We start from the raw sequence: 12,799 nt of genomic DNA on the forward strand, positions 1-12,799 counted from the left end.
CTTCTATAATTTGGAAATCATACTTAGTTTTACATAGAAATAATGGATTTAAGGCTACAAATGACCATAATGGATTTAACCCATCTTCCTGGCATATGTCACATTTTATATAAATTGTTCTTGACATTATTATGTTGGTGGCATGTTTTAAATGGAAAAGTTTTCCTTATAAATATTAACTACTCTAGCATTCTCAGTCTACATGGGTCTATTTTGTATATTTTCAGTACACAAATAAATCATGAGGGCAAAACCAAGTCAAAGACATGGCAGTAATAAATAAAGGAAGTATAGATACTTTGGAGCAACTTATTCAATTATAGAATTGATCACAAGTTGATCTTTATGCCCCTGGAAATTTTTTGGCACATATATTTTGCTCTTTAGCCAATATAGTGTTTTTCTTTTATTTATAGATTAAAAAACAAAAACCCTAAACCTTTTGTACAAAAAACACAAACATTAATTGACCTGTATTTGGAAAGATCACCAGTATGTTTATCTTTGGGTCAACAGTATGAAATTTCCTCCTTAAGAAATGTAGATTTAGGGGCAACTAGATGGTGCAGTGGATAGAGTTCCAGTCTTGGAGTCAGCAGGACCCAACTTCAAATCTGGCCTCAGACACTTGACACTTACTAGCTGTGTGACCCCGGGGCAAATTGCTTAACCCTAATTGCCTCGCACACAAAAAAATGTAGATTTAGTCAGATTTATATCTAAAAGGAAACTTAGGTGTTGCCAGTAATCCATACACCATTGTGAAGCCAACAATTCTGGATATTATCTAGCCTTGCTGCTTTAAAGTTTCACAAGGAAGCTAGATTCAAAAACCTCCTTTTTTGTTCCTTCAAATGAAATAAAAATTGTCTGTTTCTTCTTTGATACAACTTACTTTTCTGTTGTGTTGGACTTATTTCTGACCATATATATGATCAGAAATTTTCCACAACCTTTTTTTCATAGGTTCATTCTCTCCTCTGATGTCTTTGTTTCTTATGCTTCTATAGTGAAATGTTTAATTACTGTTGATTTTTAAAAAATTGTTCTTTCCACTACATTGAATCCTTTCATCACTTCAACATTTTGTATTTTGCTTTCAATTATTGACTTAAGGAATCTAAAATTTCAGACATACAGTAGTATACAACAGTAGTGCCATGTTGCTCTTTTTTGTTGAGCTCTCTCAATTTGCTTCCTCCATAATGATGTTTGATACCTATCCTTAGGAGTATTTCTTAATAACTTCATCATTGCCCATATGGTTCTTATGATAATAATGGTTCCTGTATATATGCACTGTTTTGTTCAGGTCCTTAAATGTTTTTATATTTTCGTCAAATGTTGTGAGAGAATGTATTTATTCATGATAGTTATAGAAGATACTAGCATTTTCAATTACTCTGTATTGGTGTAATTTATCTATTAGTTGGATTTGTTCCATCAAATTCAAAAAGGCTTTTGCAAAATTCCACTCCAGTCCCATCTCCTCGTTAGAGCCGTTTGAGGCATCAGCATTATTTTTGTCATCCATTTCACGATTAGGGATGACTCCTAGAATTTGAGTTATGCTGATTTTCAATGCCTCCTAGGTTTTTAAAAATCTGTCCCCTTTTCAGATTTTAGTATTTCCTTGATTTCATGTCTTTTTTGCATAGGATCTGGGCTTGAGGGTGAAGTTATTTCTGATGATTATCCTGAACATTTTTACCAATACAGTGTTGTATGACTAAGGACTGAGGATACTGTTCGTAGAAAGTAATATGAAACTTTTGCATGTGATTGATAAACTCTGCTTCTAAATGTACTATGATATAGTATAGGCATATTATTATTATCATTATTAATATCATCATCATTATCTTTATCACTATTTTCATTATACATTAAGTAGAAGACATTGACTCTGGTTTCAACAGCCTTAAATAGAAAGGTCTTGCACAACCAATTTTTTCTCTGATGCATCATGTCTTATACGTGACCCACAGTTTTCAAAGGCTAAGCCCACATAGTACAAGTGCAGGCAGGTTCTTCCCATTGGGAAGACTTCAAGCATAGGCTTGACAATGTGCAATGTATATGTTGTCTAAAGATTAACTAAGCTAAGCACAGAAGTACTTGTCATCAATTGTACATGAGGTGATAAATTATGTTTGGCCATGGCAACTCACAAAGGACATTATAAAATAATAAATAATGAAATGCTGGGAGAATACATGCTACAGGAAGTCAGATAAGATAAATGTCCTTGACAGCTGTAGCTAAATCACAGGACTTTAGAATTAGATTTAGAGACTGAAGGCAGTAGAGATGATCATTGTGTCTGGCCTACTCATTGTACATGTGATGAAACTGAGATCCATAGAGGTTGTTACCTGCTCATGGTTCACAACTAGTAAATGGTAGAGAGAGGATTTGAGTCTGGTCCTATGACTCCAAATCACATAGTTTTGTTTGTTTGTGAATTGAGGATAAACTTCATAGAGGATCTATAACTTAAGTGGGGTCTTGAAAGATAAGTGAATTTGGAAAGGCACAGAGAAGAGATGAGGACATTCCAGATTTGGGGCCAGGAATGAGAGTGGTATGTGACTGGAATGGTGCAGAGAGTAAGAATACAGGTTGAGGGTTTATGTTTGGAGTGATGTTTTTTTAGATGTTTCAGTTATTTCTGACTCTTCATGACCTCATATGGTGTTTTCTTGGCAAAGATACTGGAGTGGTTTGCCATTTCCTTCTCTATCTCATTTTACAGATGAGGAAACTGAGACAAACAGGGTGAAGTGACTTGCCCAGGGTCAAACAGCCAGTAAGCATCTGAGACCAGATATGAACTCAGAAGATGAATCTTCCTGACTCCAGGCCTGGCACTTTATTCATTGTACCACCTAGCTGCCCATGTTTGGAGGACTAGGAGAGAAAAAGTTGAATTAATTTTTAAAAAGTCCAAATTATGTGTGGGGGGGCATTGATTAGAAGACTAAAAAATTTGAGTTTGGTAAATATACGAGTATTTATTAAATGTTTAGAATGTGCAAATGAAGCAACTTCTCCCCTACAACTTTTTGCCAATATTTTTTGTAGGGCAATGAATCCTGAGCAAAATTTGGTTTGCACGCAAAGCTCGGTGCTAGGCACAAGGTCTGTTGCAAAGAAACTTAAGACAGAATTCTTGACTACTCAAAACTTGCAGTATAGTTCATGAAACAAGTAAAAACACTTGACAAGTATAATAATTATACTAAATGAGAAATTGACAATAATACACTATGATAACGTAAGATATAGTGGAAAAAGCATCGAAATGAGAGGCAGGAGGTCTAGGGTTAAGCTTTGGACATTCATGAAGTACACAACCAAGGGCAAGTTTAATTCCCTCTCTAGGTCTTATACAAAGCCCTCTCTTGCTCTAATTCTATGTTGTTTCAGTCATATCTGACTCTCTGTGACTCTCTGGAACTCTATCCACCGCACCACCTAGCTGCCCAACATTATGGTGAAGGGTTTTGTCTAGCACTAGCATTCTGTTTTCCATGCTCTGGCCTAGGTTCTAATATTCACAGGAGACAAAATCAAGAAAAAAAAACCAATAGTGAAAACCCAGGTCCTAAGCTGTTTAAACACAAATGCCCTAAGTCTAGACAAGAAACAAGAGGAATCAGAAGTCCAAACACAAGAAGGGCAAACAATGGTGTCAATGAGAAATATTGTAATGAAACCCATGAATGATTTATAGCTCTGAATGGATATACCTTATTCAAAAGAAATAGGCTAGGTAAAAGGGGTGGGTGGTGAGGGAAGGATGAGGTAGCATTATATATGAAGAAGGTATGCTCATCAGAGAAAATACTAGCTATTATTTCACCTGAAACTAAACTTAAAATAAGTTCAATAAAAAGGCAAACTATAGAAAAAATATATAGAAGCATAGTTCACATTTTTGTTTCCTGGGGCAGGAAAAAGGGAAATTGACATATCTAATTTTCTTTTTCAAATTCAGATGTTTTTTTCAGGCAAAAAGGACAGTTTAAACGAGCTTATTTCCTGGTCTAAGTCAGTTTTCTTCTTTCATTAGTTTTTGCTAACAAGCTTAGTATTCTGCCCAGTAGATACATACTACTTACTTGTCACCAATTGAAGAGAAGGTGCTAATGGCATCTGTAGAGGCAGTTTCCTCACTTGGAAGATTGTTATAACAATGAAATCACAGCTAGAGTCCCTCTCTATATTCTCATGTGAGGAAATACAGGAGAGAAGAGGAAGGAGCAGGGGGTGAGGCATTACAGAAATTATTTAAGTAAAGTACAAAGAGGGAGAAACAGAAGGGATTTTGTCATTGGATAGAAATAAAAAATAGATGAGAAGTTTGGGAAGCAGAGAGACATGATATAGTAATGATGGGGAATTGCAATTATCCAGACGTCTGCTGAGCTCACTCAGTCTTTGTTAAAAACAAAGCAGCAAATAATGTCTTTATTTGCCTTAGTGAAAATTCTTTCCTACAAAAGGAAATTACTTCCTGCAAAATTTTAGAATAGAACTCCCTTTTATTGATTCCTATAAGAAATGAAGGAATCAATAAAGTGGATTCTATTCTAGATCTGACTCTTACTAACAGGAACTGGATGCTGAAGTAAAAATGATAGGAACTTTGGAGGCAAGTGAATTTTCTGTGCCAGAGATTAGGATAGAGAAGACAAAAGCTGGACAGAGTGTTGGCATTGGATAAAGTAAATTTCAAAGGGTTCAGAAGAAAAATAGATAAGCTCTTGTGGACTAAAATACTTTAAGGGAAGTCACCTTAAGAAGAATGGGAAATGTTTGAGAATGGGTTTCCAAAGAAACCAAGAGAAAATGGTATTTGTCTGAAGAGACCACTGTGACTGTATGGGGAACCCACCAACTAACTTAAATTTTAAAAAGAAATATATGGAAGCTAGAAACCAGGTTAGATAACAGAGAGTGGATATAAGAGTGTGGTGTGGTCCTCTAAAAAAAAATAATAATGCCAGGAGCTAAAAAACTCAGCATGAGCTGAGCCTAGTGAGTTCAGGACAGAATAAGGGGACTTTTTTAAAACTTTTTTTTTAAACTAGAGAAAATAAATAAAGACTGGATAGGATCTCACTTAAAATGGATGAGATGTCTGATGACAGAAGGAAGGCTGGACTGTTTGTCATTTTGTTTTGTTTTCCTCCACAAAGGAGAATCCTCCTTAAAGTAGAAATGACAGAACAAAAATAACCACCAAGCAGTTAATAGCCAAGATCTTGGGTTCCATTAGGAGGGGTGTCTTGGAGTAGAGAGATAAAAGTGCTACCGTATTTTCTTTCATTAGACATCATCTGGAGTTTTGTGTTCAGATCTGGATATCTAGTCTAGGGTTCTAACATTTAATGACATTTAATTTATTGAATTTGAGAGTTGGAACCCACCTCACCAGTCATATAGTCCAGTCCATACATAGAAGTAATACCCAATATGCCACAAATAACAAATAGAAGTACAGCATCTGTTTGAAGATTTCCATGAAGGGGAACCCACTACATCCCTAGGCAACCCATTCCACTTCGAGATAGCTCTAAATGTTAGGAACTTATTGTTGTTACTGTTGTTGCTGCTGCTTTTTTATTTTTGTTGTTGTTTGTTTTTTCCCACTTGACATTGAACTTAAATTTGTCTCTTGGTAATGACTTCCATTCATTGCTCCTGGTTCTGCCCTGTCGGTCCAAACAGAACCTTCTCCATATGATAGGACATAAAATATATATAATGTTAGCTATCGTACCTTCCTCCCCACTCCACATGCCATGGGTCTTCTCTTCTTAAGGCTAAACATCGCCCGTTCCTTTAACTGATCTTCCTATGACAAAGATTTAAGTCTCTTAGCCATCCTCATTGTCTTCCTCTTAAGAGTCTTTGTATATCAATGTACTTCTTAAGCTATGTATGGTTTCCAGAACTGAACACAGTACTCCAGAAGAGTTATTAATTATGAGGGCAGAGTGCAGTGGGGAACTCTCACAGACCTATTTCTGGAAGTTGGATATCGCCCTAATGCAGCTCAACATCATACCAGCTTTTTTGGATGTTGTATTTTACTACAGAATCACACGGACCTTGAAGTTGTTGCAAAAAGTCCTAGGCCATTTTCAGAATAACTGCTATCTAATCGTGACTTCTCCATCGTATGTTTGTGAAGATGATGTTTTCTGTACCCAAATGCAAGATTTTACTTTTATCCCTGATGGATTATATTTTATTAGATTCAACCCAACCATCTAGCCTAATAATAATAATAATAATAATAACAACAACAACAACAACAACTAGCATTTATGTAGCTCTTTAAGGTTTGTGAAGTAATTTACAAATATCATCTCATTTTATCCTCACAATAAATCTAGGAGGTAAGTGCTGTTATTATCCTCATTTAACAGGTAAGGAAACTGAGGCAGAAAGAGGTGAAGTGACTTACCCAAAATCAGACAGCTATTAAGAATCTAAAACCAGAAAGTAGTCTTTCTGATTCCAGGTCCAGAGCTCCATATACTGTACCACTAGCTGGCTCTAGCCTGTCAAGATTCTGTAATGGTTTTATAATTCACGAAGTCTTAATATACTTTTATTTGTTTACTGTTTTTAAAGTGAAAGAGCAAAGGGACCTACTTCCTTGTTTTTCAGGGTATAGCTGTTTTTCTTAGAAAACTACTTTACTTTGCAATTCATTTTTATTGTTGTTTTGCTATAGATGGCATGTGAGAGGGACCTAGTTTGTACCTTGGCAAAGAGAACAGGTGTATTCTAAAGGAACACACACACACACACACACACACACACACAGAGTCAGTGTGTAAATCTAGTCAGTGTGTAAATCCTGACAGTTTGAATTACTATCTCTTTGGAGACTCCAGATGGTGATTAAATGGTGAAATATCGCTTCTAGTTTGTTGTTGTACTTGGGCTCTTGCTAGGTCTTGGGCTTTTGAATAACGTCCATTTTATTCATGGCAATGAGGACAGTGGAAAAAGTACTAATTTTGTCATTGAACTATCCGGGTTTGAATCCCACCTCTGGAGCATGAAAATACATATGTCGCTTGTCCAAGTCACTTAACCTGTTTCTTCACCTTTAAAATGAAGGGATTAGATTTGGTGACCTTTGGGGTACTTTTCAGCAGTTATAAATCTATAATTCTATGAACTTTAGGAATCTCTCTCTTGACTCACATTCTCTGGATGGAACCCAGTCTCACAGATCTCCTGGGAAACACTTGTTAACACCATTCTGGAAATTTTGACTTGGCTTTTTTCTTGGACATGACTGTGTTTTCTTTTGCAATGGGCCATTGGCCATGCAGTAGCCTCCCCCATGCAACCATCTCTATTTTCTCAATGTGATTACAGCCCATTTCATTCCATAATAGGTTTCTTTTATGATTCCCCGAGGCATGCAAATCAAATTTTAGCCAGGGATCAAATCTTTGTTCTACAAAGAATGCTGGCAGAAGGTACTAGGAACTTTACTACTGAATTGTGCCTGTGTTGATAGAACTTCGGCCTCCTCACCACTTTTACCCTTCTTCTGCCAGGTTCTCCCTGTTAGTAAATATTTGTCAAAGTTTATTTTCCTTCATGAGAATGCAGGAGCATCTGAAGGGAAAGCAGATGCTAAAAACATCGTGGGTTGTGACACAATTTTCCTATTTTCTTCTTAAATGTGTAATAGGATAAACTGTTGTTCAATCAGTGATTACACAAGCATTCAACTATGCTCTTTGCAAAGGCAGACTTCCTGTTTCCCTCACATTCCATTTTTGTCAAAAGCAAACCATCTTTAGATCAGTATCTCATACCATACATCAGTATAAACTCAAAGTGGACACATAGTCTAAATAGTAAAAGTCATACCATTAAAAAAAAAGTAGATGAGAACCAGATCAAATGCCACTGTCTGCCTGAGGGTAAATTATTAACCAAACAAATAATAGAAGCAATCATAGAAGATAAAACCAATCATTTCATATATATGAAACTAAAAAGTTATTTGTATGAATAAATTAATCCAACTAAGGTAAGAAGGTGGGAACTTGAGGGGGAAAATTTTTGTATTGCACTTGTAAGGGTTTCATATGAGAAATGTATTGACAACTAATGCAAAGACAAAAAAAGACAGTATCTAATAGAAATCCTTGAATAGTAGATAGTTCTCAAAATAATAAAAAAAAGATTCTAGACAATTAACAATGATCTATCTATGGGTAAGAATATGGACATTTTAATCATTTTCTAGGTATAATTCCAATTTGCTTTTCAGAAGGATTGGAACAATTTACTGCTCCACCAGTAGTTTATTACAGTGCCCATCTGTCCCCAACCCTTTTATTACTATTATCACCTTTTGTCATTTTTGCCAATTTTCTGGGTATGAGGAGAAAGCTCAGAGCTGTTTAGATTTGCATTTCTCTTATAATTAGTAATATAGAGAATTCTTTTTTTTTCTTTTTGGTGAGGCAATCGAGGTTAAGTGACTTGCCCAGAGTCACACAGCTAGGAAGTCTCAAGTCTGAGGCTGGATTTGAATTCACTTCCTCCTGACTCCAGGGCCAGAGCTATACCCATTGTACCACCTAGCTTCCCCTAGAATTCTTTTAGGTAATTTTTCAGGGGTAACTAATTAGTTTCCCTTACCTGGGCCTAGTGTTCTAGACTAGGTGATCTTTAAGGTCCCTTCCAACCCTAACATCAAATGATTTCCCTAATTGTATAGGAATAGTCTCACTGTAGTCTACTATAAAGATCAGCAATGCATTCCTCTACTTATCTTACAAAGAGCTTGCACCTCTAACTGGGATTTTTGGTAACATTTGGGATGAGTCAGAAGACCTGGGGTTCAAATCTTGACTTTGCCACTTCCTAGTTTGGCCTTTCTGGTTCAGAGTCTTCTAGTATTGGTATCCACATGTGCCTAGCACAGGGCCTAGAGCGTAACTGGTGTCTAATAAGTGGCTAATGACCAATTGATTTATATAATTCAGGATTTGGACTGTGTAGTCTCTAGGGTTCCTTAGAACCCTTATTATTCGATGACTCCATGAAAACACCCATGAAAAATGATTATACAATTTCCACTTGAACATCTCCAGGTTTACTTAACTTATTCTCTAATGTCAGAACATTTCAGTTTTTCCTTACAGTAGGTTAGAGTTTGATCAAGGCACAAACTCAGAAAAAGACAAAATAGTTACAAGCAAAGCCTCAGAGAGGAGAAAATGTGAATTTGACACAAACCCAACAAGAATTCCTGGAAGAGCTAAAAAAAAACCTTTTAAATCAAATAAGAGTGGTAGCAGAAAAATTGGGAAAAGAAATGGGAATAATTCAAGAAAATTATGAAAAGAAAATTAAAAACTTGGTAAAACAGGAATGAAAAATATTGAAGAAAATGTCACCTTAAAAAAAGAACTGTCCAAATGACAAAAGAGATATAAAATTTCACTGATGAAAAACTCTTTATAAAGAAGAAATTGGCCAAATGGGAAAAAAAGAGATAAAAAAAGCTCACTGAAGGAAATAATTCTTAACAATTAGAATTGAGCAAGTGGAAGAAAATAATTCCGTGAGATATCAAGAAAGAATAAAACAAAGTAAAACCAATGAAAAAATAGAAGAAAATGTGAAATATCTCATCCAAAACAACAACTGACCTGGAAAATACAGATAATTTAAGAATGATTGGACTATCCAAAAGTCATGATCAAAAACAGCCTAGCTATTATTTTTCAAGAAATCACAAAGGAAAACTGCCCCAATATCCTAGAACTAAAAGGTAAAATAGCAATTGAAAGAACCCACCAATCACCTTGTGAAAGAGATCCCAAAATGAAAACTTTTAGAAATATAGCCAAATTCCAGAGCTCCCAGGTCAAAGAGAAAGTACTTCAAGCAGCTAAAAAGAAACCATTCATATATTAAAGAAGTGGGGGCATTGGAATTTCCAGAAGGTAAAGGAGCTAAGATTACAGCCAAGAACAGCCTACCTTGAAAAACCAAATATAATCCTTCAGGGAAAAATTGGATATTTAATGAGAGGACTTTCAAGCTTTCCTGATGAAAAGACCAGAGATGAATAGAAAATTTTACTTTCTAAAACAAAAGTCAAGAAGAGCATAAAAACATGAAAGAGATTCAATAAGGTTAAATTGTTTACATTCCGATATGAGAAGATAATATATGCAACCTCTAAGAATGTCATCATCATTAGGGCAGGTAGAAAGGCTGTACATAGACAGATGGCATAGGAGTGAGTCAATTATGTTGGGAAGATCTAAAGAACAAAATGGATGGGCAAGAAAGAGAGAGATGTACTGGGAGAAGGGGCAAGGGAAAGGGACAATGGGGGAAAAAAGTAGCTTATGCAAGAGAGGTATTCAAGGAAGGGCTTTTACAGTGAAGGGTAAAAAGGTGGGGGTGAGGTGGTCAATGCTGGAACTTAACTCTCATCTGAATTGGTTCAAAAAGGGAAGAATACACACACACACACACACACACATACACATTCAATTGTGTATAGAAATCTTTCTTAACCAACATGGAAGTAGGAGGGGAAGAGAATAAGTGAAAAGGGGGGCAATAAAAGGCAAGGTGGATTAGGGGTCAGAAGCAAAACAGACTTTTGAGGAGGGACAAGGGTAAAAAGAGAGAGAGAAGAATAAACCGAAGAAAATAGTATGTAGGGAAATGTACAGCTAGTAATCATAACTATGAATGTGATTGTGAATATGAATAATTCACCCATAAAACAGGCAATGTAGCAGACACCCATGAAGCAGACAATACAACGAATTAGAACACAGAATCCAATTTCAGAAAAACCTGAAAAGACTTACGTGAACTGATGCAGAGTAAAATGAGCAGAACCAGGAGAACATTATACACTGTAACAATTGATCATTGTGCAATGATCAACAATGATTGACTTAGTTCTTCACAGCAATACAGTGATTCAAGGCAATTCTAAAAGGCTCATGACAAAAAATGCTATCCACATCCAAAGAAAGAACTATGGAGTCTAAATGCAGATCAAAGCATACTATTTTAACATTTTTTGTGACATTTCCCTTTGTTTTGTTTCTTCTTTCACAATGTGACTAATGTGGAAATATGTTTCACACGATTGCACATATATAACCTTTAACAGATAGCTTTCCATCTTGAGGAGGAGGAATTGAAGGGAAGAAGGCAGAAAAATTTGAATTCAAAATTTTATAAAAATGAATTTTGAAAACTATTTTTACATGTAATTGGAAAAAAAAATTTACTAACCCCCCCCCCAAGAAAAGAGACAGAATCTAATAACATGTTATTTACAAGAAACATACTTGAAACAGAGACACACAGAGTTAAAATAAGGAGCTGGAGCAGAAACTATTATACTTTATCTGAAGTAAAAAATGGCAGGGTAGCAATTATGATCTTAGACAAAACAAAAACAAAACAGATCTAATTAACAGATACAAGCAGAAAAAGTACATTTTGCTGAAAGATAACATAGACAATGAAGCAATGCTAATACTGAACATACATGTATCAAAAGGCATGGCATCCAAATTCTTAAAAGAAAATTTAACTGAATTATAAGAAGAAATAGTCAGTTAACTTGTACTAGTGAAGGACATCTAATTTATCTTCTCAGAGCTAAATAAATCTACTTATAAAATAAACAAGAAAGAATTTAAGGAGATAAAAATAATTTTAAGAAATCTAGATATGATAGACCTCTATAGAAAATTGAATGGGATTCTAAAGGACTATGCTTAAGAGGACTTTCAGGGGCCAAGATGGCAAAGTAAGCAGTAAATCACCGTAACTCTCCCATATTCACATCCAAGCAACCATAAAATATCAACCAAAACAAATCTTGGAACAGCAAAACCAGCAAAAAGATGGGGTGAAACAATTTTTTAGCTCAAGAAACTTGGAAGATCACCAAGAAAGGTCTTTCTTACTCAGGCAAAAGGGGAATGCAGTCCAGGACAACAAGGATCCCAATAAGCCCACAGCAAGCCCCTCCACCTCAATAAACCAGTGGGAGATTCTGAGCCCCAGTGTGGTGGAACAGGCAAACCCCAATATCAGTTACCCCCATGTGACTCTGCATAGCCAGGGGAATGGGCAGATTCCAGTTCCAAGAACTGCCATATGCTTCAGCATATCTCCAGGCAAACAAGCAACCTCCAGCAGCCAGACAGTCATGTGCTTCAGTGTAGCCCCAGGGAAATGCAGAAATACCCCACTAGCCTCAGCACATGCCAGACACCAGCACTAGGACCTTGGCTCAGCTCCATCATAAGGTAACTAGCCAGTGGCCTGTAGCACCTGGAAGAAGAAGCCTGAGACAGTGCCCCTTCCACCCCAGGAGTAGTGCTCAAATTTAAAAGAAAGGAAAAAGGCCAAAAAAGATGAGCAAAAACCAAAAACAACAAAAAAGTAATCTGACCACAGGAAGTTATCATGGTGATGGGAAAGAGCAAGACACAAACTCAGAAGAGGACAACTATGTCAAAACACCTATGGGCAAAACCCTAAAGAAAAATGGGAAGTGGTCTCAAGTCCAGAAAGAACTCATGGAAGAAGTCAAAAAGGAACTTAAAAATCATGTAAGAGAGGTAGAAGAAAAATTGGGAAAAGAAATGAAAGTAATATAAGAGAATTACGAAAAAAAGAATCAACTGCTTGAAAAAAGAAAACACCTGCTTAAAAAGTAGAATTAGCCAAATGGAAAATGAGATACAAAAAA

Source organism: Phascolarctos cinereus, unplaced genomic scaffold, assembly GCF_003287225.1.
Source record: "Phascolarctos cinereus isolate Bilbo 61053 unplaced genomic scaffold, phaCin_HiC Scaffold_4;HRSCAF=312, whole genome shotgun sequence".
In the NCBI taxonomy this organism is placed as follows: Eukaryota; Metazoa; Chordata; class Mammalia; order Diprotodontia; family Phascolarctidae; genus Phascolarctos; species Phascolarctos cinereus.